Genomic DNA, 26,535 nt, shown 5'->3' on the forward strand with positions numbered 1-26,535 from the left:
AAAGGCCAGGTAAGTCAGTAGGGATAGGGTTGCATCTTTGATGTTAGTTTTTAATAGAAGATAAAAAGCAGGAAGGAACCAAGTCCAAAAAACTAAATAAATTCTAAGTAAAGCAGTAGATTTTGAAAGGCCTCCCTACACCTTATCCAGATATGCCATCCCGAAACAAACAGGTGATGTGTGTGTGTAAGAAGCTGGCGCAGGCTCAGGAGCCTGTTTGCTTAAAGGAATATTTCTGTTTTCTTGTCCTAACTTAGACTCTAGAATTTCTGCTTCCATACAAGCTAATGCTGTATTTTATATTTTTCAGCATTTCTTTTGGACACCTTAAAAACAAAACATACTTCTTTATATATAGGCTTTGCCTTTTCTGTTTTATTCTGGTATCATCATGCTAGACTGTTCTACGAGTGATTGTGCTGAAGTAAAGAAATGTAAAGAAAGTCTCCATGTCTAAGCAGACACTTTCCCTGGCCCAGAGCCACTTGTCCTGGTTTGTGCCAAGGGAGGCAGAGCAGTGGTTTAGGAATGAGGTATTTTAGGAATGAGGAACACACGCTGGGCAAGTGTGTGTGGGCTTCAGAGCCCCTCAGCCTAATCCGGCCACGTGCACTGCTGGCAGGGCCGGCGTCTAGGAGTGAATGCCACTTTATCAGAACGCCGCCGTTCTGAACCTAAGGGCTGAGCAGGCTTGGGGGGCAAGACTAAAGAATGATACCTTTGAAACCAAAGAGCTAACAAAGAGCAGAGATTAGAGGTCTAAAGCACATGCTTGTGAGTGTGGAAGCCTCTCCTGTGGTAGAAAGCACACACTGTGAGTGTGGAACCATCTCCTGTGGTAGAAAGCGCACACTGTGTGAGTGTGGGAGCATCTCCTGTGGTAGAAAGCACACACTGTGAGTGTAGAAGCATCTCCTGTGGTAGAAAGCGCACACTGTGTGAGTGTGGGAGCATCTCCTGTGGTAGAAAGCACACACTGTGTGAGTGTGGAAGCATCTCCTGTGGTAGAAAGCACGCACTGTGTGAGTGTGGAAGCATCTCTTGTGGTAGAAAGCGCACACTGTGTGAGTGTGGGAGCATCTCCTGTGGTAGAAAGCACACACTGTGTGAGTGTGGAAGCATCTCCTGTGGTAGAAATCACACACTGTGTGAATGTGGGAGCATCTCCTGTGGTAGAAAGCACACACTGTGTGAGTGTGGGAGCATCTCCTGTGGTAGAAATCACACACTGTGTGAATGTGGGAGCATCTCCTGTGGTAGAAAGCACACACTGTGTGAGTGTGGGAGCATCTCCTGTGGTAGAAAGCACACACTGTGTGAATGTGGGAGCATCTCCTGTGGTAGAAAGCACACACTGTGTGAGTGTGGAAGCATCTCCTGTGGTAGAAAGTGCACACTGTGTGAGTATGGAAGCATCTCTTGTGGTAGAAAGCACACACTGTGTGAGTGTGGGAGCATCTCCTGTGGTAGAAAGCACACACTGTGTGAGTGTGGGAGCATCTCCTGTGGTAGAAAGCACACACTGTGTGAGTGTGGAAGCATCTCCTGTGGTAGAAAGTGCACACTGTGTGAGTATGGAAGCATCTCCTGTGGTAGAAAGCACACACTGTGTGAGTATGGAAGCATCTCTTGTGGTAGAAAGCACACACTGTGTGAGTGTGGAAGCATCTCCTGTGGTAGAAAGCACGCACTGTGTGAGTGTGGGAGCATCTCCTGTTCCAGTTGACTTGTAGCTTGCCCGAATCCCAGTCCCGTCCAGGTTGAAGTGGGCCAGGGGTGTTCCTGCTCTGACTGTGAACTTGGTGGCACTGAGAAGCTGAGGAAGCAGTGGGAACAGGGCTGTGGGCCCCCTTGGCCTCTATATCCCTTGGGGAAGAGGTAGGCAGAGGGCTCACGTGCTCCTTCAGGGCCTCCGAGACCTTTAGGAAAGAAGAAATGCTCTTGGTTCCTAGGGGGAAGTGACTCACCCAGTATGGACTAGCCTTGGTTAATTTAAGCTGGGTATTCCTTTCCCTCAGTGGTGAAGAGTCAGGCATGTTTTCCCTGTTAGTATTCTTTCCTTCAAAATATGGTGTGTCTCTTGTGGCCAAGGCAGATGACTCCTGAGGTTAACAAAACAAAACAAAACAAAAAAAAATTAAATTGCACCACACACACTGTTTACAAAGTCTCCGCCAATCCCATCGCCCTGTCTGTAGGGTGCGGCCATTTTGCTTCTGGTGTTTTAATTGGTTCAGGTTCAAGTATTTCTAAACTTTTTGAACTTCTAAAAAATATCTTATTCATGTCTGTAGTAATGTTTCTTGAAAATCATAGCATTCCTTTTTACCTTCAAAAAAAGCTTTCTTCAGAATCAGCATTTACTGACGCGTGTATGCTCTCTCTCTCTCTCTCTCTCTCTCTCTCTCTCTCTCTCTCTCTCTCACACACACACACACACACACACACACACAGAGTTGTTGAGCTATTGGAGAGTAGGTGGTACACATTACGACCCGAAACCCATGAGTCCTTAGGCATTTCTTAAGGGCAAAGAAAGACACTCCTGTGATGGAACCACATGAGATTTACCCAAGAAAAACACAGTGAGTTCTGACTTGCGACTTTCTCTCATGGTCCCAACTGTCCAAGCACTGTCTTGTATAGCGTTTTTGTTTTGTTTTGTTTAAATTTTAATCTAGCATTTAAAACATTATTCATGGCATTGTTGCAAAAGCTTTCTTAGTTTCTTGCCTTTTTTTTTTTAACAGCATGAGCTATTTGCCTCATATTAGGTCTTTCTTGTTTCTTTTCTTCTCCACAGTGCATTATGTCAGGAGGCTCATGGCGTCTGCTAATCCCATGATTGGTGATGATAAATTTTGATGATTTGCTTACCATGGTAGCAGTCAGGGTTCTTCTGGGAAATAATGCCCTTTTTCTTTTTCCTCTTTGAAACACTCTATGAGGAAAATATCTGCGACTCCCGCCCAGCTAACCCTTCAAACTTTTACCAGGTGCTTAGATTCAGCAACTCTTCCTGAGTCAATTTTTAACACAATGGCTGTAAAGTAGAAAACACTTATTAGTTGATGATTATTTTGAGATTAAAATGCTTTTAAGAGGTTTCAGGTTTTGTCTTGTCTTGAAAGATGAGCTATCACTCTGAAATTTCTAAGTCGGATATATTTAGGACAGATTTAATGCACGGTTTACTTTGAAAAGTTACTCATTGGGCTTTAAAGTGCAGGTATGTCCAACTGGAAAACTCCCAGATTCCTCCCACCCTGACGCTGGCTGGCATCTTGGCAGTTAATGTCTCATTGCGACTGTGGAAGATGGCCTGGTGAACCAGTTGGTTGTGTCTGGTTAGTGTCCTTTGAGATTCTGCCAACTAAAACACGTCTCTGACTCAGAGTGTTGCTTTATGGGTAGAAATGTTCTTCTGCGTTTTATTCCAAATGTAAGAGATCTTAGTAAACGAAAGGATAGGCTCAAGGGCTACAGGCAACTTCAAGACTAGAGCAGCCTTCTGCCTTTCGCATCCAGTGGCCCCCAGGGTCTCGGGGACCAGAGCACTCACCCTGCTGCCCCAGGTAAAAGCTGTTTTACCCTGCTAAGACAGGGATCTGGCCTGGCTTGTGATGTAAGGTCTGTTTCTTAAACAAAAACAAACAACCAGTACTTTTTCCAGGGTTGCTTTTCACTTAACAGGGTTTGAAGTCTTGAGATCCAGGAAGTGAGCTTGGGTCAAAGGAGCAGGTGTGGTGAGGAGACCTGACACAGCTGGCCTTACCTTCCTTGATGGTCCTGCCTGCTTTGACTGTAAGCTTCTGGGCTCTAGGCTGCTTGGCCTGCCCAACATAGAATCAAAGAGAAAGACAGACAGGGAGGTGGGTTAATGGGAAGAGAACCTGAATTCTCCCACCCATCACCTCCCTGACAGACCCCCTCATTCACCCTGGGTTTTAGCAGGATGGTTTGCGTTTCACTAGTGCCACTGAGGATTAGACTTTGTGTGGCGTGTGCTGCGGCAGATCTGTCGCTGAGCTGCGTGGCCAGCCACATCCAGCTCCCTTCTCTCCCATCGTTTGCTTTTACTGAGGAGGAGGAGATTAAAGGAACAAACCAGGAAGCTTCCATTTGAGCCCTTAAGTTTTTACCACTGTCTGAATTACCTACTGATGAGCTGTGGTATACACTTTTAGGACCCGATCTTGGATCGGTGTCTGCTGCCTTGATGGGTGAATCTGAGCTAAATTTCTTGTTAGCCGTTATTCTCAAAGATTACTGAAACACAAAGCCTTTCTTCCTTTCCTTTTATTTCTCTTGGCTACGATGAGGCATTGGGCTAACTATGACTGACACATACTGACATGATACCAATTTCAATAGAGCCATTTTTTTTGATGTTGTTATTGTTCCTAATCATATACTTAGGACTGGTCCTGTGACTCAAGTCTCTCAGGAACCCAGGCCGTGTTTCGTGTTTTGTTTTGTTCAGTTTCTTCTTTTTTAACGGGAGTGGTGGGAGAGTGTTATCGTGACACGTGACCGCAAAGTGGCCCCCGCTACTCCACCCACTTGGTGGGGGAGAGGGGACGGCAAAGGCACGCCTTTCCACAAACTTACCCAGAAGCCTCTCCCCACACCATGGCTGTCTCCACTCTTCATTCCTTCATTCAGCAGTTGTCTTCTGAGTACCGGCTTGACTCGGAGAGCAGACAGTCTTCTGCATGCTTGTTGAGATGTGGCGGGAAAGAGAATTACAGGGGGGAAAATCATGTGTTTCATAGCTTAAAGCAGAGAGCTGGGGGATTTGAGATGCTGGCTTTGGCGGCAGGTGGACTGTGTGTGCTGTGACCTGTGAGCACCCTGAGAGCCCCATGGGCTTCAACTGGTATGAATCCCTGAATTCTACCACTCTGCTGGAATGGACTGAGACCCTCCAAAACCAGGAGCCAAAATAAACATCCCCCCAATTCTTCCTACCCCCCCAAAAGTACATAAATTAAAAGAATTAGGTTATTCCATTGCTGGGTCTCAAGAAAGTTTTGATAACTGAACACGTTTTTGCCCTGAACAAAGTATTGTTCTTAAGAGCGAGAGAGTTGTCTTGTGGTGTGGAATTAGTGGCTTCCCGAGAGCTAATACTTGATTTGTGTTCTATACACACGTCTAATAAGACTGATCTGAAAACGAGCCAGATGCCTCAGGTTCCGGTAATGCCAGGATTCTCTGTTCACTACGACCAAGGAGCCGTGAAGCCAGCAGTGCCTGCACAGGTCATCGGCCTGTTTTATCTGTGCAGAGGTGGGTTCCTAGAGCTGTTTCACATGGACTGCAAATCGGAAGGAGAACAGTAAGAGTCCGTGATTTAGGACTTATCCCTGAGGGTGGCTCCCGGCCTTCCCCACACACTCAGTGCGTACACTCCCCTTCCTGTGACGCTCTACAGGTTACATGTACAGACACAGAGAGTGATGCACAGAGAGGCCGTTACGTTGCTCGAAACCACCCAGCCACCCAGTATAAGAACCCAGATTTGGTCCCGGTTAAAGTGGCTGAGCGTGTGCTCACAGCACTCTGGTTCCCAACTGTTTACAATTACCTTACCTCTGCAAATCCAGAGGTTAGGGGTTAGGGGCTGTGATGGTAATTTATCAGTTGCCAGCTTGACTGGATGTACATCGCCATGGAAACACACCTGGGGGCGGGGCTTCTATAAGCATGCTTTGGAAAGGTTTAACAGGAGGGAAGACACACTCTTAAATTGTGGGTGGCACTGTCCTAGGGGCTGGGGTTTTTTGAATACCCAGTTGGGTACCAGCATCCGCCCCTCCCGCTTCTGGCTGAGGACACACATCTTCTCTCCTTGCTTCTCAGCCAGGTGTTCGGTCAAGAGGAGAAAGGTAAGGAAGGTGGGCTCGGACGGTTCATTTGCATTAGATAAAAAGCAGTTAAAACCTACCTTCCACTGCTCTGGGAAACAGGTGCCTCCATCGTCATTTATCTATCCACGGAGGCAAGAAAGTCTAAAATAAATCACAAAGCTTCGCCGTTGGCTGATATTTATAACTTGTTTCTTACTAAGTCTTTCACTAGAGTTGAACATTCACTGATTTAGCTTCACCTTTTTCCATTCCGGTGACTACACTTGAACTGTTTTATGGCCAGGAAAAGTCCAGAGATATAGGGCGATAGAAAAGGCAGATAAATAAAGGGAGCCAAAGGCAGTGGAGCAGCTCTGTGCTCCGGCCGCGGCTGGGATACACTTGGTGATCGATGAACACCCTGTCCGCGCATGCGTGGAGCTCAGCACTGCTTTCCTGCCTTATCTGGCAGCTGAGGACATTTCCTAGTGTGTCAGCTTCCTGTCACCCACCTAGTTAGCCCTCTCTTCCCTTCACACCCCTCCCCCATGCTCAGGAAGCTGTCCACTCCTTTGGCTTTTCTTCTCCATCTTCCTGTCTTCCGGGGAGTAGCCCCCTCTGCCCCCCTTCTCTTTGAGCCCAGTGTCCCACATTCTGTTCTAGGTCACCGCATGCCCTGCCACCTGCTTCCCAGGCAGGTTCCTCAGGCTGGGCCTGTCCTGTGGGGTGCTCAGCCTCTGAACGTGCTCTCTGTCTCCGTGGGATGGTCCCCGTGTGAGATCCTTTTGCGTTACGGTGACCAAAGGGATTTATTTTGGCACAGGATTCAGGGGATTCAGGCCATCAATGCGTGGTAAGCACAGTGGCAGCGTCAGCGTATAGTCCTGGGAGCAAAAATATGAGGCAGCCACATCCTGGTAGCTGAACAGGAACCAGAGTGCCCCAGCTGGGAATAGGGCGTCAGACTGAATCCTCAAAAGTCTGACCCCCGCCATGCTTTCTGTCTCAGAGGTTCTATAACCTGTCAACACAACACCACCAGCCAGGAATGACATGTTGAAACACACGAGTTCAACCTTTCGTCATTACCTGAGAAAAATCCAGCCATCTTCCCTAATTCAACTATGAGCTTGCCAACCCTGCTAGGTCTTTCTGGATTCATCCTTGAGACTAACTAGTTATTTCCACATCATTTTATTGCCTCTTGTCACTTCATGGTTCATGAGCTCTTTGAAGGCGATACCATTTTTGAGAGTAGTTTGCTTGCCTACACTTCCAGAGCTGGGCATAAACATGCCGGGCCAGTCTTGGTGTCCATTTGGCCATTGGGTAGGGATGCCCTGCTTGTTCCAGACTCTGAGTTTGGATTCGGGCACCAGCCCTGCAATCCTGGGGCCAGTTCCTCAACTAAATGGGATGTAATTATAGTAATTACCTCACTTAGTAAGCTATCTAACACACAGTAAGTACTCTGTAATCTTATCTATTGCTATTATGTGTCTAATATGGCTCAAGTTCATGCCCTTGCCCATGGCGCTGGTGATTATGTTCTCGAACCTTCCGTGAGTCAGCCTGGCAGGGGCTCTAAGGCTTTCTCCTCTGCATCTTCCTAGGGCTCAGAATTAGAGCCCATTGGATACTTGCATCAAGCTCATTGCCTGACTTGGGTTCTTGGAACTAGGATGTGACAATGGATTGTTCCCAGGCACGTGTAGAAGACCCCTCTTGGTCTGTGTGACCTGGCATGTATCAGTGACGCCCCAGACTGAAGGTGGCTTATTGACATGCTTTCTGCCTGCGATTGCTAACACTAAAAGGTCATCTTACAGACAACTTGGTGGAGAGAATCCCACTATCACCATCCTCCCGTCGGCCTCTAAGGACTGTCCTCCTCCTCCGCCTGGTTCCATCCTGCACTCCTCAGGCCTCCTCTCATTTCCTTCATCTTCAAGCAGAGACATAAAGCTATGGCATCTAGGGACTTCATGTAAAGCGCGCCCTACTTGTTCAGTTCCTTCAACTTCTGAAAGAAGCTATTTAGTTGAGGAAGTGCTTTTATTTCATCTTTGATAATTCCTTTATTGAGCAGCAATTCATATGCCACACGGTCCCTCCATTAAAAGGATGAAGTTAGGAATGTAGAACACTCCTGTGTGGCCCTGGGTCCGATGGCTGGCCCTGCACCCAGGCAAATAAGGGTGCCCGTCACCTGTTGGTAGTATGTTCAGGGTTTCACAAACATCACCACAGTAGTCCGTAGCTGGCTTCCTGTCACTTACCCTACTGTTTTCCCAACAGTTTTACAGCCTGGGTTGTACTTTATGCCCGTGTGCATGCCCGTACGCATGCCCGTGTGCATGCGCATATGGCGTTCTGTTGATCCATAACTGATTGAAGGGCATTTGTATTGTTCTCACCTTTGGTTTCTGGGACGAATGCTACTGTGACCATTTGTGTGTGGGTCTGTGTGTGCACAAATGTGTTCTTGTCTTCATCAGCTTGGTTAAGATACAGTATGTAAACCGTACAACGCATCCACAGAAGGGGAAAACAGCGCAACGTGTATGCACAGCTGACTGTTGTCATTAGCGTAATCATCAGTCTTACACCGGTTCTAACACCCCAGAAGGAGCTTCCTGCCCATTAGCTGTGACAGTCCTATGGTTATCAAAACCCTAAGCAATCATATATTTGTAGATATGTAAATACAAATATATAAAATATATATCTATCTGTAGATCTATTTAATATATATTATATTTGTAGATGTGTCATATAAACAGAAAGAAAAATGTACTTTTGAAAGAGAATATATTAAATTGATAGTGCAACATTAAAAACAGACCCTTGTGTCTGATTCTTGGTAGATTTGCATTTAACTCTTTTAGAAACGTGTAAGAAATCCTTCCTCTTGTAGGATAGGGTTTCCCTACAGACATGGTTGTGTGTGTGGCTCCAGGAGGGGGTTGGGGCTTCATGTGCCTGTGACCGTTCCCTAAGGACAGGGTCTGTTGTCTGGTGTCACGTAGACCTTTTTCCAACAAGACCACTACAGCACCTTCCTGGATGTGGGAGTTCACGTGTGGAGGGGCTCTTCATCCTCGGAAGTAGAACAAATTCACGAAAAAGAACAAATCCAGGACCTGAGATAGCGAGGAAATCCAGGTCAAGCCGTGTCCTCTGGAGCTGAGACTAATGCATCCTGTCTCTACATCCTGTTTGTGACAGGGATGTAGGGTGGGATGGGCCACCAGTGTTCCCATGAGGCACAGGCCTACTTGCTCCAGGCCTGGGTCTGCCTCTGTGTGAGGAAGTCACACGGAGGTGGGGGGGGGGCATGCCCTTGAACAAGTTAATCAGTTATCCTGCCTGTTTGAGATGGGCTGGCCTCTGCAGGCTCTCTGTCCTGGGAGGTGGGCCCAGTACCACAGAGAACCAGGGCCTCCTGGGCTATCATAATTTGGTCGTCCTACTGTAATCAGCATAGGCTAGGTTAAGGAGATAAGTGTGCTGGACCAAAAGCCATGTGTTAGCGTATGAGCTATATGTTCTTTTGTCTTAATAGCTTTGTTAATGACCATCTATGTGAAGGCCAAGGGCACAAGGACAAACAAGGTCCTGTCCAGGAGTTTAAGGGAAGACTCCCTGCTCTGATTCATCCAGGACAGGTCACTACTCTGGGCTCTCCCTAGTACATGTTCACCTTGCTGGGATGAGAGGCCTCTGGAGGTTCCTCTACCTCAAGTGCCTTCCATTTGCTGACCTCAGCGATGTTAGGGTGGCCTGGGGTTCTCCTGTGTTGTTGGTGTGAGCTCCAGAGCCCAGCAGAATCTATACCTGAACTTCAACTCTGCTAGCCTCATGACCAGATACAGTGGATTTGAAATCTCTAAGCTTTGAGCTCTGAATATAGATCAGCCAGACACAGTAACAGGTCTTCCCAAGGCCTGGCACACATCCAGCACAGGACCTAGCTTGTCCCCTCTCCTTAGGTGGCTGTGCTGCTCCTAGCAGAAGTCCTTAGGGGGTCTGTCGTGGATGTGGCCATATGCAGACCCAATCAGTAGCCACCATTACTTAAAAGTTCACCACCTCACTTGACTTTTAGCTTCCAATTTTACCACTTGGAGGAAGAAGCTGAGAAACGACAGCCATTTTCCTGGAGCCCATGTGATCAGTATGCTGAAGTCTGTGTTTGTGTGTTTCTCTGTATCCACACGTGTGCACACCATTGTGGGGCATATTTGAGGGGCTCGGCATTCCTGAATGCAGGGACTGGGGGATGGACAGCAGCTGTGCTAATGCTCCCTGCCTCAGCTGTTCTCGAGAAGGCTGTTGCTCTTCATTCTGTCTGATCCGGGAGCTCCAGCTGGCCGAACCCCAGCTGCAGGCCACGTGCCCGGGTTGCTTCCTGCGAGGTGACAGGCTGTGCGCTGCCATTGAGGGGGGACAGCACTACAGCCGAGGGTGTTGAACACACAGAGGTGGCTGCTGTCTGTCCTCCGGCCGGAGAAGTGAAGAGAATATTGGGGCAGTGCTGAAGGAAGGGAAAACCTTTCACATCTCCATGCAGGCTTCAGGAAGAGTAAGAGGGGACGTGACTGGAGTTTACCAAGCCATCCATGTGCATCTGTTTTGTTTTTTAGATGTATTTATTTATTTTTATTTTACGTGCATGAGTGCTTTACTTGTATGTGTGTAAGTACACAGCACACTTTCCTGGTGCCTGTGGTGGTCAAAAGAGGGCGTAGGATCCCCTAGAATTGGAGTCACAGATGGTTGTGAGTCGCTGTATGTGTGCTGGGAGCCACACCCAGGGGCTCTGCCAGAGCAGCCTGTGGCACGGGCTCCTTCCAGTTTGAACCTGCACCCGAGCAGACCGGGGGCACCCACTCCTCCAACATGCAGAAGGAGCCAGAATTCCAGGTGTTCTGAAACACCCAGGATCGCAGGAGAGGACACAACATCTGCCCCAACACCTGGAGTGAATGGGTCGCCTCCCCCACCCGGCCAGTGGCATGGGTTCCTTCTGCTCTGAGCCTGTACCCCAAGCAGACCTTGGGCGCTGGTTCCACACCCAGTCCAACAACACCCAGAGGAAGCTGGACTCGCAGGTGCTCTAACACGCCCAGGATCAGGGGTGAGGAGGCCACAACACCTGCCCCAACACCTGGGGTAACTGGGCCCCCAAGACCCAGGGACATAAGGAGGATGGGCGTTAAAGGCTGTATAGCTTAGGGACTCAGTGATGCAGCGTGCCTACACTGTGTTCTGGGATTTGACCTCCTCATACATTAGTAGCGGCTGGTTCCACAGTCTGGATGAGGCTATCCCACCACTGTCAGATGGCATAGCTTGCAGTCCGCTGAGCAGTCATGTGCATGTTAAACAATGCATGTAAAGTGGGAGAAACTAGACAGACTGCAGCCAGCCAGGATGGGCGTGGGCCCGAGGCATCGCTCAGCATCCCCAAGCGAACCTTTAAATCCATCCCTGAAGAGGACCAAAGGAGTTGATAGCTTTCGATATCTTTCCCCACCCCCACCCCCAGTCAACATGTCTTGAGTCTGTAAGTCAACAGGAATATGAGTGACACAGACCAGTTGCTGTCCCGTGCTGCCCAAATCCCAGCGGAACAGCAGTGACACCTGCTAGCTACGGCTGGTCTTCATGCCTGTACTGGCCTTGAAGGGCAGAGAGAAAGTGACTCCCTCCCGCCTCCACTATCTGCACCTCACAGAAAATACCATCATGTCCCACACTGGAATCCATGCAGAGAAGAGAATTCTAGAAGCTATGATGCAGTTGAGCTATGCTAGCATACTCCATGCCCAGTACGGATTCCTAAGGAAGGAGCTGGAAAGTTCCTACAGGAGAGGGAGTGAATTCCAAGCCCAAGACCAGCAAGGCTGCTTGGAGAAAGAGCAGCTCCCGTCTGGCTCTGGGCGGACCTTCAGAAGGTAACCCAGGAACCCCACAGTGTGGGAAGGAGAAGAGGATGTCCCTGACTTCAATATAGCCTGAGGTCAGTGATAGGAACCCCGAAAATCTGAACCCTGGGGGGCCCCTTTTAACCTGCGCGTGCAGCCTCACCTTTAACCAGCTGGCTCATTCTGTCACTAGGTCTTTAAGGAGCACCTCTGAGCAGGGAAGACACACAACCTTGTCCGGATGAAACCAGACAGACAGGACACTATTCGGAGTGGTCTGTCTGGTCACTTGTGTTTGGGGTGCTCGGTCTTCTGTCCGTGACTGAAATTCTTCTCATTGCACTCAGATAGAAGGGTGGGGTCAGGGGAAGAATGAAAAAGGACCCAACTAGTGCTTCCTGTCTGTCTCTATTTGATTGACAGCGTTCTGCCACCCATATCCATACCCAGGGAAGCATCTGAAGTGATAGGAAGGACAACCCTATCCTACCCTGCTGGAGTAGTCCGCAGTTGTGAGACCCTGCGGACCAGAGTGTTGTAAAACAACAGACCAGAGTGTTCCAGTGCTAGGCCGCCAGCTGGGTTTGATGAAATGCTACCCAAACCAGAGTCTTATCATCAGACAGATGTTAGAGCTCTGTCTCTGAAACACAGGTGGAATTTAGGGGGGCAGTCATCTGGTGCTGGGAGGTCCTGTGTTCCTGGTCAGCCTGTCAGAGCTTTCTGGCTCTCTGGTCTCTAGCAGGTACTGGTGTGCCTTGCTTTGGATAAAACCACGGGCTGTGAATCGGGTGGCATGTGGATAAGATAAGAGAGAGGGTGTGAACTGCCCAGTGGGTTTTCATGCGTGAGGACACGAGGGCGTGACTAAGATAATGCTGAGGAATTTCAAAATAAGATCTGCTGAGACGACAGGAAAGCAGAGGGTCTCATTTCCATTGTGTTTAGAATGTTCTCACAGATATGCCATCACCTGTCTCTGTCAAAGAATGCAAAGTGTCCCGGGAAGCAGACAAAGCTCAAGTGGCCCTGCCAGCAGTCACCATGGAAGGGACCCAGATTCAGGTCACCGCTTTGTGCTGCGAGCTAGAAGTAGGGCAGTCAGGAGGCTCCCACAGTGGTGTCCAGGAGGGCCTCTAGCAAGGAGAGGAAGGGTCGTTGTTACCCACAGTTCTCTGGCTTTGACCTCCAGAGGCAGTCTCACCGCCCCCCCCCTTCTGTCCCCAGAGCAGGTGACAGAAGAAAGGCTCCGTAACCCCCTGTCCCTGCCTTGGGTGCCCGCACAAGCAGCCAGTGTGGCCAGCAGGCTTGGGTGCTGGTAAATGGGAGCTGCTGTTTGTCTCCACTGAGAAAGTTCTGATGGCTTCCGGAGCCATTACCATGGCAACGCCAGGAGGAGATAATTGAATAGAGTCTCTTTTTCTTCCCCTCATCCTCTCTCCTCCCACCCTGTGGCCAAACCTGGTAAAGACGGCCTCTTGAGGCTTGTTTTCTCTGTAGGGTATAATAGCTTTGTGAGGAAATGCAACTCGCCTCACCTGGGACCCATTACCCAGAGTTCCCTTGGCCCAGAACAGTAGCAGAACTTTTGCACACTGGTTCTACAGGCCTGCCTGTCTGATAGCCACTTGGTCTCCAGAGCCGAATGCAGAGGTGACACCCCCTCTCCCAGTTCAGCCAAGCTCCTTCCCAGACTTCCTTGCTGGGAAACCTTTGTTTTTGGACCACATATTTGCTACACATACTCAGAAACTCCTCTAGCAGAATTAGAGGGAAAAATAATTTTGTGGCAAACACGAAACGAGTAGCAGCTATTTAACTGTTTTGTTTCCTTTGGGTTTTGCCGTGTGGGCATCACACAGCCTTCTGCACACTGGACAAATGCTCTGCCCCCAAGCCACACACCCCAGTCGTACGTGTTTTGCTTTCTTTCTTTCTTTCTTTCTTTCTTTCTTTCTTTCTTTCTTTCTTTCTTTCTTTCTTTCTTTCTTTCTTTCTTTCTTTCTTTCTTTCTTTCTTTCTTTCTTCTTCTTCTTCTTCTTCTTCTTCTTCTTCTTCTTCTTCTTCTCCTTCTACTATTTAAGCTCATATAAAGTTACTTATATCCCCCTTTAGTTTTGTGAAAAGTAGATTTTTGAGGAGAAAAGAGACCTACTCCTCCAATCCCATTTTCTTTTTCTTTAGACAAACCTAATAATTCTGAAGATATAAAACGCTAAATAAAAGTTGAAGTCCACAGGGGTTATAAAATGAAGGCGGAGAGACTGACTAGGTGCAGAGAATACAGTGAGCAAGATATTCAAGGTTCTCTGCGGCTCCTCCTGCCTTTATTGGTGTGCCTGTTGAGGAGTCATCAAAAGCCAGAGTTTGAGGCTGGGGCCATGGCTCAGCTGTTTCCAGCAGCAATGCCAGGTAGCTCACAACTCCATCTCCAGGACATCTGTGGCCTTCTTCTGGCTTTGCGGGTTCCTGCATGCTCATGCTGGGAATATCGACATACAGATATATGTATACCACAGCCATGATGGTGGTGATGGTGGTGGTGGTGATGGTGATGATGGTGCTGGTGCTGGTGATGATGATGGTGGTGGTGGTGGTGGTGATGGTGATGATGGTGCTGGTGATGATGATGATGTGTCTGTTTTTTAAGCCAAAGTTTGGTATGGGGCTTCAGGCTCCAGAGGTCGATCTACAAACCTGGATTGCATGTTCTTTAGTAACACTATGAGCTCACAGTATTGGACCCAGCACTTTGAAGAGAGTGGGGAAGATGATGGTGTGACCTCTGCGTTCATGGATCCCAGCTTTTATTGAAAAATTACTGGGCTGGATAGCTCTTAGCATTGTGACTTAACAGTGAACAGCTGTCTCCCCTCTAACACACTGCATTACAATATTTTTTGTCAATTATTTGTAAGGATAGTGCTTTATTGCTGACCCAAGTCCCCTGTCTAGAAATTATTTCAATTTTCTAAATTGTTCATTTGTAAGATTACTCAAAAATAGCAATATTTTGAACCACATTTGCCCATGGGTAATTGAAACTGTGGAAAGCAAAACACCACATATACAAGGGATTACTGTACCAGTTGTGTGGCCTTGGGTAAGTCCCTTAAATTAGCACCTGGGCCTTCAACTGCATACTAGAGCATTGTTCTTTTCAGGGTCCCCGTAGGCCTGAAAGATGATGAGTTATATACACTGACCACTCAGACCAATGCTTTATAAATATTTGTCTTCTGTTGTTGTTGTTGTTGTTGTTTTTTTTTTTTCATTTGTCTGGTTGTTTTGTGTTTAGACAGAGTCCTGTCTTACTGTGTTGTAGCTCAGGCTGCAATTCCTGACCTTCCTGCCTTGGCCTCCCCACTACTCAGACTGCATAGTATGGACTTCCATGCCAGGCTCTTTCTATTTCACTAACCAACTGTGTCTGTTACGAATGTAGCCTCAGGTTAATTTGACTTCAGCAATTGACAAATAGCTGCACATTCTGCTATAGCCGGGGCCCTGTAGTGAAATATTCCAAGACGGATTGATCTGGAATTACTTCCTCTCTGCTACACAATCCTAGAACACAACTTCCTTCCTTATGGTAGCTGGTGGCTGCTTAGGTTTGCTTCCTGTGTTTCAGACAAAGTGGAGATGGAGAGCAAAGGAAGAGGGTGTGTATACTGAGATAGTTCTCCTTTAAAAAAAAAGATTTATTTATAATTATATGTGAGTACACTGTAGCTGTCCTCAAACACCAGAAGAGGGCATCAGATCTCACTATGGATGGCTGCAAGCCACCATGTGGTTGCTGGGATTTGAACTCAGGACCTTCAGAAGAGCAGTAGGTGCTCCTAACCACTGAGCCATCTCTCCAGCCCTTGAGATAGTTCTCTTAATCACACAAACACTCACTTTCTTAAAACTTCCAGAAAACTCTAGTGTTTATTTTCTGTGTGAGGGTGATACTGGCTCTCCTTTAGCTGCAAGGGAGTCCAAGGAAGTGTTTCACAGAGTACGCTGCCACCCAGCCCAAACCTTGACTCTAGCAGGAAGACAGAAAATGAGAAAAGTTATTGAGTTAGGAGGCAAGTTAATTTATTACCTTAGAGCAAGTTAATGAGATCTACTTGATTAATTGTGGACTCGTGGAAGCTGTGTACTGGACTGTGATGTAGTTCCCTCATCAAGAAACACAGAACTTCATTATCTCTACCAAGCAAACAACAGGCCATCATTGATATCATTCTATATGAAACTAATCGGTCATGATTCCTTTCTGTGTGATCTTACTTAAAATATTACGGGCCATCCAATATGTCATAAAGTTGTTCTGAAGATTGATTGCTTCATTTGGAAGAAATGGAAAGGCATTTATCATAGATGCTGGAATATATACTGTTACTATCAATGATTATTACCAGCAAAGCTAGCATCCATGTATCCCTTTTATAAAGTCACTTCTTAGTTCAGAACCATTGAGTTACAAATGAAGAAAAATATGAGGGCTGGAGATGTAGCTCATCACTTGGTGGAGTGCTTGGCTGCACAGCATGCATTAGGCCCTTGGGTCCTCTACGAGCAATGGATTAAGCCCTATGTGATAGTACATGCCTACTGTTCTAGCATTCAGAAGGTGAAGGCAGAAGAATTGGAAGTTCAAGATCACCCTAGGTGGAGCTAGAGAACATCATACTAAGTGAGGTAACCCAGACTCAAAAGGTGAATCATGGTATGCACTCACTAATAAGTGGTTATTAACCTAGAAAACTGGAATACCCAAAACATAATCCACACATCAAATGAGGTACAAGAAGAACGGAGGAGTGGCCCCTTGTTCTGGAAAGACTCAGTGAAGCAGTATTCGGCAAAACCAGAACAGGGAAGTGGGAAGGGGTGGGTGGGAGGACAGCGGGAGAGAAGGGGGCTTATGGGACTTTCGAGGAGTGGGGGGCTAGAAAAGGGGAAATCATTTGAAATGTAAATAAAAAATATATCGAAAAAATATATAAAAAAAAAAGAAAGAAAGAAAAAAAAGATCACCCTAGGCTAAACAGCAAGTTTGAGGCAGCCTTACCTACATTAGAATCTGTCCAAGACAGGGAAACAGAGATAGAAAGAGGAAGGGGGAAGAGACAAAAGAAAATAAAGGATAAATATGGCCCCTGTGAGAGGCTCTTGGGAATTGAGGGATAACGTTCGATAGGGTATAAACAAGCCTGTCCTGGATTTGGTTTTGCTTGTCTCTAACCCTTAACCTGAAATCACAGCACAGTGCGATCCACTCCATCCCTCTGCTCTTAAGCCCTGGCCTTAATGAGCCTGTAGCCTGGACACAGTCAGGCCCCGGACTTCCGCTGTGGATAGATGGCATTTGGCTGCTCGTCAGACGTGAAAGTCTTGCATTTCTGCCAGTGACCTGAATCATTAACTTGCAGGACAAGTTACTAGCTGGTGCATGAAAAGATGGACATCCCTTCAATGCATCTCTGTGAAGGGTTTTCAGATGCAGAAGGCTTGGATCCCTGCTCTTTGGCTTGGAGAACTTCTTGGCCACCCTGGAGGTGCCAGAGAACCAAGCTGAGAAGGTGAAGTACATTTTAAGAAGGTTTGAGAGAAACATGAGTCAAAGCCAAGGAAGAAGAGCTACTACATTTCATCATATTTTATTAAGTTAATGCTTAGCGTGCGTGCGTAGGCATGCTCTATGTACCATTCAGGTCATCTCCTTGTTTTCTGAATACAGTGTCCTTTTGAGACATCTCATATAAAAGAAGTAGCCTTACTTAAAGTGGTTTTGAGGATAATCAAGAAAATTATGGAAAGGAGATGGGGGTAGGAAAAGTTACACTTGTGAAAGATCATGGATTGAAATTGCAAACGTGTTCCACATGTTTCCAGCAGTCTCTAGGAGTAACAGTTTGTGCCTCGTGGTAACAGGACCTTGTCTTTTCTTTTCTGAGCTATGATAAAATGCCCTCACAAAAAGCAGCTTAGGGGAGAAAGGCTGCTTGTTTGTTTGTTTGATTGTTTGACTTATAATTCCAGGTTGCTATCAGTCATTGCAGGAAAACCAATGTAAATACTCAGAGCAACTAGTCAGGATCACATGCAAGAGTAGAAGGAGAATAAGTTTATGCATACTTGTACAGAGAGCTAGCTTTCTTTACTCCTACAGCACAAGGCTTCCTGCCTAGGGAATGTTGCCGCCCACAGTGGGCAGAATCTTCATGTATCGGTTAGTTTCTAATCAAGACAATCTCCCACAAACATGCACATAGGTCAACCCGATCTAGATAGTCCCTCATTCAGACTATCTATTCTCCTAGGTTGTGCCAAGTTGACACTTAAAATTAACCATCCCGAACCTGTATACAGCAGAATTAAAGAGTAGGTGGTTGTACTGTTTTGTGACAACAGTTGTACTTCATAAACTTGAAAAGCCTGCCATTACTCTTAGAAAGTTAATGTGATGTAATTGATGAATCCCAATCATTTATTAGGAAATATATCCATACTGAAAAAGCTTCTCAGCCTTAATAAAAAAAAAATAGCATATATTGTGCTTTACCAAGCTAAATACTGCCCTGGGAGACATTAGGATATAAAGACTTTTAAAAATTCTTTAAATTTTAGGCACACACACACACACACACACATGTACCCTCAGAGTCCAGAAGAAGGTATGGGGCTCCCTGGAGTTAGAGTTACAGGTGGTGGTTGTCAGCTTCTTGGTTTAGTTGTTAGAGACCGAATGCTGGATCTGTGAAGAGCAACAGGCACTCTTACCATGAGCCCTTGCTTCTGCACGCCTGGCAATAAGGTATAAACAGATGGGAATAATATCATGCTACAAATAAGAGAACATCATCACCAAGTGTAAGTTTGCTTGGGATTGTAATAATAAGTAGCTTCTAGAAACGAGCAAAAGAAATAACTATATCAAAATACTGGAGAGGGAGCGGCCGGAGAGACAACGGTGAGCTTCGTAGAGCACGCTGGAGGCTTCAGTGCACCTATGGTTCTGATGGATATATATGCAGGTGCCATTTACAAGAATCTGCCCACGGCGGTGGGCACCACGTAAGGTGTCCCCATTTATCCACTCAAATCATCTCCCAACAGCCTGGTGAGGTAGGAGCCATTCTGTTATAGCTACGTCATTCAGCAGCAGCAAGGTGTAAATAAATATGGGGTAGCTTTTGCCTCTCCCAAATCTGCTTGACTTCATAGCGAGTGACTCTATTCCGGGAGGGGTGTGTTGGATTTCACATTGCACACACACACACACACACACACACACACTGCCCTGATCGTTTGTGGAGGTGACTCTGTTAAGCAGAAAGCCAGGAAGCACGGGCCAAAGCTGAGCGTGATGGCTCGTGCCTACAGTCCCAGAAATCTGGGGCGTGAAGATTCCTGTGGATTGGACACCAGCCTGGACTACGTTAGTGAGTTTTAAGGTAGCATGGGGCTGCAGTGTGAGATGCTGTCTCAGACAAAGCAAAAAGCCAACAAGCCACGCTAAAGACAATAAGAAGAAAGTTCTACCTGAGGAAGGACTCTGAAATGAAACAAGCAACAAACAAAAACAAAACAGGTCTGAATAAGAGAGTGTTTGGACAGGGTTGGTAAAATATGACTGGTGTTGCTGTTTGCACTGGATATTTATAGAGTTTTTAGACTCCGTGTGAGAGTTACGCTCAGTCACAGTTGGAGAATTGGCTGAACTGTGATGTGTCAGAAATCCAGCCTTTCTACTAAGAAGGACCAGGTTTGGTCTAAAGCAAGAGACTTGTACAGGACTGAGCACTAGGGGGCGCCAGCCTTTGTCTCTTCCCGTCCTTGGAAGTGAGCCTGTCCTTAGTGCCCGCATCCACTGACTCTTTGACCTCACTTCAGTCTTGCCCCTGCTGCTGACTAATGGGTAACCTCTTGAGGTTGTAGATGCTATTAGCTGAATATTGGTCCATGTTTATTTCTATTTAATAGAGAATGATGGTCATGAGATTTTAAAAAATGTATTTGATATCTTAAGGATAATATCCGCCAGGTGATGGCTCAGTTTGTAGATTGTTTGCCTGGCGTGATATGGGGTGGGTGGCGCCTTCTTACAGTCTCAGTGCTTGGGAGATGGAGGCAGGAAAAAAAATGAGAAATTCAGCCAGTGTTCAGCTTCCTATCAAATTAGAAGCCAGCCATGGAACGGGAAGCCTTGTCTCAGAAAAATTCCATCTAGAAGTGGACAAAGCCAAGAACCTATCACAGTTGATAGCCACTGAGAAAAAAATCAGTTACTTTTGCCCAGTGGAGTGACACTGGGTGTGGCAACCACACTCCACTGCAAGCCCCATCCTCGGAGGGAAAAGAATCTGACAAAATCATGTATAAGTTCTCAAAGAATACATAAAAACGTTAAAAATCCCATACATATCGAATACGTACATATTACCCAACAGACTATAAATTATATTTATGTAGTTCACGAGAAAGGAAATTGCTTTCTGTAAGTTCAGCCAGCTGTTTTGTTGTTGTTGTTGTTGTTGCTGTTTTTGTTTTTTGTTTTTGATTTTTGTGATTTGGTTTTTTTTCCGAGACAGGGTTTCTCTGTGTAGCCCTGGCTGTCCTGGAACTCACTTTGTAGACCAGGCTGGCCTTGAACTCAGAAATCCGCCTGCCTCTGCCTCCCAGAGTGCTGGGATTACAGGCGTGCGCCACCACCGCCCGGCTAGCCAGCTGTTTTTTAAGACAGAGTCTAGTTGTATAGCTCAGGTTAGCCTCGAGCTCAGCTCTGTTCTTGCTTCTGCCTTTCTAAGGCTGGGAGTGGAGCCCCAAACTGTCACACACCCAGTAAAGGATCTCTCTCCGCCTTACCACCTTGTAGCACTGTGTCCCTTTTCTATTTCCAGAGGAGCAGGTGACTAGCTTTGGGGGTGCTTGGGCCAGCCTGGGGTGATGCTGGATATTAAAGAGAACAGTGAGATTCCCCGATTCAAAATCCAGCGGGGAGAAAATTAACACCGAAGTTTTATATCCCGAGTTTTAAGATTATAGGGTCATAAAAAAAAATCGATGTGAGTCCAGGTTTCAAGTAATGTAGAACATATGTTCCTTCTTATAAGTTAGGTTATAGCTGCATTTGTGCACGTACGCATGTACGTTTGTTTGTTTAGTTACCGAAAAGCCTAACACAGGGTATAGTTGAGGACTTTTCTTTGAGTGCCAACCTTTATTGTGCTTTTTGCTAACTGCTGGTCTCCCCGTGTGAAAATGAGATGGGTTGTTTTTGCCCGGGTGCACCTTCGGATACTACAAGAAGAACTGAGTCGGACATGCTTCCGGCTGTTCTCCTTCCTTCTGTCAGCAGACCGGAAGGTGTCCTCGCAGCATCCTCAGTTCTCAGGTATCCATGTATGTTCAGCTTTGGGATGGGAAACGAAGCATCTCACGTTCTCATGAGCAGCGGTCCACTAGTTGTGACAGAGCAGGGCCAGTCTGTCCCGGTGTGCCCTTGAAGTCCGTCTCCAAGGTTATGGGAAAGGGCAGCCCTCTCGGGAGTGTGGTAGGCTAGTGCTTCCTGTGTGCACAGGCGAGAAATGACGGACAAGATGCCGGGCTTGGGTATCACGTAGGGCATCTCTGTGCGCCCTGCCCTGAGATTTCAGGGGACACACACATTCTGAGCTTGGACAGTCTTGATTTTGAAGGACTTTCAAATCTGTAGAAGGATTTTCTACAGAGGCTTGGGGAATACATTTTGACCTGTGTTTGTTCACCCTTCCAGTGGGTGGTTTAATGAGGATGTCTTCACTAATGCAAGAAACTCCGTAGAAAATAGGGTAGCCCGTGTACATCGCGTGTACTGAATGTGCCGCTAACACTGTAACTATAAAAATTGACGAGTTTTAACATATAGACCGTATTTATTCTCTCTGTGGGCAAATTTTTCCACGCATCGCTGCCTGACCTCACTTCTTTCTGATTCCTAAATTCAGGACTTGGTCTCCAAAACGCCTGTCTGTATTTATGTTTTTTTGTTTTTTAAAAAAGATTTATTTGTTTGATGTGTATGAGTACACTGTTTTCTGTCTTCAGACACACCAGATCCCATTACAGATGGTTGTGAGCCACCATGTGGTTGCTGGGAATTGAACTCAGGACCTCTGGAAACGCAGACAGTGCTCTTAACCACTGAGTCATCTCTCCAGCCCCCGCCTGCCTGTATTAGACGCCACTGTCCCCATTGTTTTGTAATATGAGTAATATCTATCAAGCTTTTGTCTGCAGCTCTGGTTTCACATACGCACCCAGTTCTTCCTTTCATACCCCCACTGATGCCACTGGCCCAAGGTAGACTCTAGGAGCTCTCCTTCGCTTCAGCCCTGTGCTCTTCCCCATCACTGGAGTGTGAATGTCACAGTGGCCCCCACTCTTCCCTGAAGCCACCCTCTTCAGGGCGATCTCCTACACCTGTCCATACTCCTCCCCCCACTCCCACCCCAACCCCCCCTGACTCTGCAGCTCTTCCTGCCTCTCCACCCCAGCCCCAAGCACAAAGCCTCACCTGTCTCCTTCAGCCAGTCTTCCTGTGCCCCAGCGAGTGCCCGACTCACTGGGATCGGAATGCTTACAGAGCAGACGGAAAAAAGGAAGGATGGTTGGAAAAGGTTGGAAACGCTTGGATGAAGGAAAGACATGGGCCACATTTGAGGATTCGCTTCCTTGGTTTTTGTAGTTTAATCCAATAATTCCTTAATTTAGGAATTTTCTTAAATGAGTTTGGTCTTTAGAAACAGCTGAAGTAGTTTAGGGATCTTAAGGAGAAATGTTCACATATTAGCCATGCAGGGAATCTTAACCATAGTTATTGAAGAAAACAAGTTCACTCTGACTTACTTCTGGAAAAATAAGACAGGCTTGTCCAGGATTGGAACCTGGAACTCTTGACTTGTAAACAAGAAATCATATCCCCAGACTTGTTGAGACTTTAGGTGCAATACCTTCAAAGTGTAGCAGACACTAAGTATTGCTTTCTGGTGCCCATCTGTTTTACTCCCTAGTCTATGATGGTGCTGGAGGGTGAGGGGTTGGCATAGGGGTGGGGCTAAACAGCCTTTAGACCTGCCACTCTCAGGCACACAGTGTGGATTGGAAGGAAGTTGGGATTGGAGGCAGTCTTTTTGGAGCTGATTTCTTCAACTACAGGGCCAGGAGATGATGTCTCTCCTGCCTGCTGACATCCAGACTCAGATCATAGTTAGTTCCAGGTCCCGTAGGATGGTTGATAGAAGTGGTCTCAAAAGTGTGCATGTGTGTGTGTGTGTGGGGGGGGGTGAAGTGGGAGGGCAGGCATTTTGCATTTCTCTGCCAGCCATCTAGGTCCATAAGTCCAAATGCATATGTCTTAGTCAGGGTTTCTATTCCTGCACAAACATCATGACCAAGAAGCAAGTTGGGGAGGAAAGGGTTTATTCAGCTTACACTTCCACAATGCAGTTCATCACCAAAGGAAGTCAGGACTGGAACTCAAGCAGGTCAGGAAGCAGGAGCTGATGCAGAGGCCATGGAGGGATGTTTCTTACTGGCTTGCTTCCCCTGGCTTGCTCAGCCTGCTTTCTTATAGAACCCAAGAGCACCAGCCCAAAGGTGGAGCCACCCACAAGGGGCCCTCCCCACTTGATCACTAATTGAGAAAATGCCTCACAGCTGGATCTCATGGAGGCACTTCCCCAACTGAAGCTCCTTTCTCTGTGATAACTCCAGCCTGTGTCAAGTTGACACACACAATAGCCAGTACAGCATATTATGTCACTTTTCTCTTTCGAGCAGTGGTGAACTGAGGAGCCTCACACTTAGACACTGCCTCTAGCCAGTCCTCCGTGTGTTGTACACTCCTGAAAAATTAAAAACAAAATTCCACACACTAGCTCACCACTGAAAGAAGAATCTACAGTGCCATCTTCAGGCAGTCTGGGGAAATGCAAGAAGCGTAGGTACGGCCAAACAATAAGATTACCCAACACGAGTGATAATTTGAAGAGAGTTAATGAAAGTAACAAAGGCTGTAAGTCTGTACTTTGGGGTGGAGCCTAGGCTTGCATTTTGTAAGGTCTAGGTAGCAGTGAAGAATGATCCTTTTCCCTAAATGGCAAATTTGGAAGCTTTTTCATTTAAAATTAGCATTGGACATTTGGATTTGGCTGAAAGTATGGAAAGATGGCTTTGAAAAATAGCAAAGATAGGATTGAAATGATTAATCTTCATTCTACCCAGAGAGGGGAAGGCATACATTCCAAAGACAGCCAGGCCACAGCAGGCCACCTGGCGTAATCCCTGACCACGGAGCAACAAGCTATCTCCCTTCCCTTGTGGGGGATCATCGCTTCCTATAAAATTGGAATATAAACAGAGTGATAGTTAAAAGTCATTTAATCCATTAAGATTTACTAGTCTCTGTCATCAGAGGAGGTAAAGATTTCTGCAGGCTGTTTGCCTGGGAACGTTTCTTTCAGCGTAAGGAGAAAATGGCTGGAAGGTTCTGACCACATCGGCTCTGGTTTTAACCGGCACTGAGGATATTTCTGAGCAATGGTCAATCTTGTTCAGATCCTAAGAATTCAAGAACAGCTCAAAGATGATCCTTCTTTGAAAGATCCCCTGCCTTCCTCTCCTGCCCCCTAGCCAGCCGATCGATGGCTCAGCCTGGGCAGTCTTTGTTGGTCTCATAATTCACCTGTGGCCATGAGCATGCAGTTGCCCCTGCTTTTCTGGCTTCTGAGAGCAGTGTTTACGGCACAGTGTCTGGTGAGCGGTGAGTGGAGACTTACCATGGAGCCCCAGACCTTTCTCCTTCCCCCCGTTTAGCCCGTGTGGGCTTCACCCTATTAGATGGTAAAACCCATATTCAGGTGGGGGAGTCTTTCCCCTTAGTTCTATGAGAACTTCCACAGCTGTATCTAGAACCGCTTTACTGATCTCTCTGTACCCTGCACTCTAGTCAAGACCAACCAGACCCTTCCCCGTCATCTTTGAATGTCTCCTTGTTTGCTTGTTTGAGAGAACCCAGACTGACTTTGAACTCGTGGTGTAGTAGAGACCCTCCCAAGTGCTGAGATTACAAAAGGACACCAGCTACTCTCAGTGTTATGCACCAATGGGATCAAACCCAGGGCTCTGTGTGCTAGACAGACACCCAACCACCTGGACTACATCTCCGTCCCGGCACGCATCCTCATTCATAAACACCCATTCTCTAACCAAAAGCCTCCTTTCTCCATACCTCTGCCCCTAATGTAATATTGCTAGATACATGTTGTCTGAATGTTTATAGGACTTAACATGGCTACCACTTAGCAGCCTTTAGGTAGATGTGAGTCTAAGGTCTTATTTTTGCAGTGCATAGGAGGAAGGAGAAGAGTTTTTCTAGAGCTTGGTGGGAGGGGCGTAGTTTGGTGGTCAGGTATGTTTTCTTACTGTAGGTAGGTTGGTGTGTTTGTATGGGCACATGCATATGTGCTGTGTGCTAGAAAGGGGAACGAGCATGTACTAACGGGTTTTGTGTGTCAACTTGACACAGGCCGGAGTTATCACAGAGAAAGGAGCTTCAGTCGGGGAAGTGCCTCCATGAGATCCAGCTGTGGGCATTTTCTCAATTAGTGATGGGGTCGGGGGAGGGCCCCTTGTGGGTGATGCCATCCCTGGGCTGGTAGTCTTGGGTTCTATAAGAGAGCAGGCTGAGCAAGCCAAAGGAAGCAAGCCAGTAAGAAACATCCATGGCCTCTGCATCAGCTCCTGCTTCCTGACCTGCTTGAGTTCCAGTCCTGACTTCCTTTGGTGATGAACAGCAATGTGGAAGTGTAAGCTGAATAAACCCTTTCCTCCCCAACTTGCTTCTTGGGCATGATGTCTGTGCAGGAATAGAAACCCTGACTAAGAAAGAGCAGTAATACATCTAACTGTTGATCTTGACTTCTGCAATGGTTTCACCTGTGTCTGTTTTGTAGTACCTTTCCTAGTTGATCATGGAGTTCTCGCAGGGTTTTGTGCCAGGCAGAAACTGTTCTTGCCTCTTAGGTGTGGAGTATTATGTCAGTCACAGGGTCTGGGTACCAACCCACCAGTCACCATCAATGCCTATATTGCCTCCATCATGGGGTTGGAGAGGGGGGAACTGCATGAGAACCCCCCATCTCCATTCTTCGCCTTAAATTCTTGAGGTCCCTGTACCTGCAAGGTCTCTGTTAGGTGCTTAAAGGTTCTGCCACTTTTCCTCTGACTGGTCTCGGTCTTATCTCTCAATACCCAGCCTCACACCTGGCTTTCTAAGCATCCAGACAGTAGCTACAGTGTTTAGCCAAGCATCTTTTTAATCTTCCTTTTTGGCAGTGAACTTGGAGAGAAGATTTGGGTGTGAAATTTCTAAGCGCCCAACTTCTGTTCTGATACAGGGTCTTTGGCATGCCCCCGAGCACCGACTTTGTCCTTTAGGGTTTGTACCCAGCCAATGACGATTTTGATCAGATCTCTACTTGTGCTGCCTCGCTCCCTGCCCCCATGTTAATAGTCTTTGCTTTTCCTGCTGTCATGCTTTGAGTTGGTGTTGTCTGAGTGCTTCCCAGAGAAGCACCTCACTCACTGGTTTTAGGCTGTTCCTATTCCACATTCCCCAGGGTTACCTGGGTCTGCTGTCTCACACCGACAGCCTGGTTCAAGATGGGATGTCAAACAGGCAAAGGGTGGTTAACTTGGATCCATTTTTTAAAAAT

General features: G+C 46.9%; 1 protein-coding gene across 5 annotated transcripts in view; it reads left to right on the forward strand.

The window, feature by feature from the left end:
- Sash1 (SAM and SH3 domain containing 1) overlaps positions 1-26,535 on the forward strand; it is a 234,238-nt gene that overhangs the window by 137,784 nt on the left and 69,919 nt on the right. The gene's annotated exons all lie outside the window — the stretch shown is intronic.

The sequence above is a fragment of the Apodemus sylvaticus genome, chromosome 23 (assembly GCF_947179515.1).
Source record: "Apodemus sylvaticus chromosome 23, mApoSyl1.1, whole genome shotgun sequence".
In the NCBI taxonomy this organism is placed as follows: Eukaryota; Metazoa; Chordata; class Mammalia; order Rodentia; family Muridae; genus Apodemus; species Apodemus sylvaticus.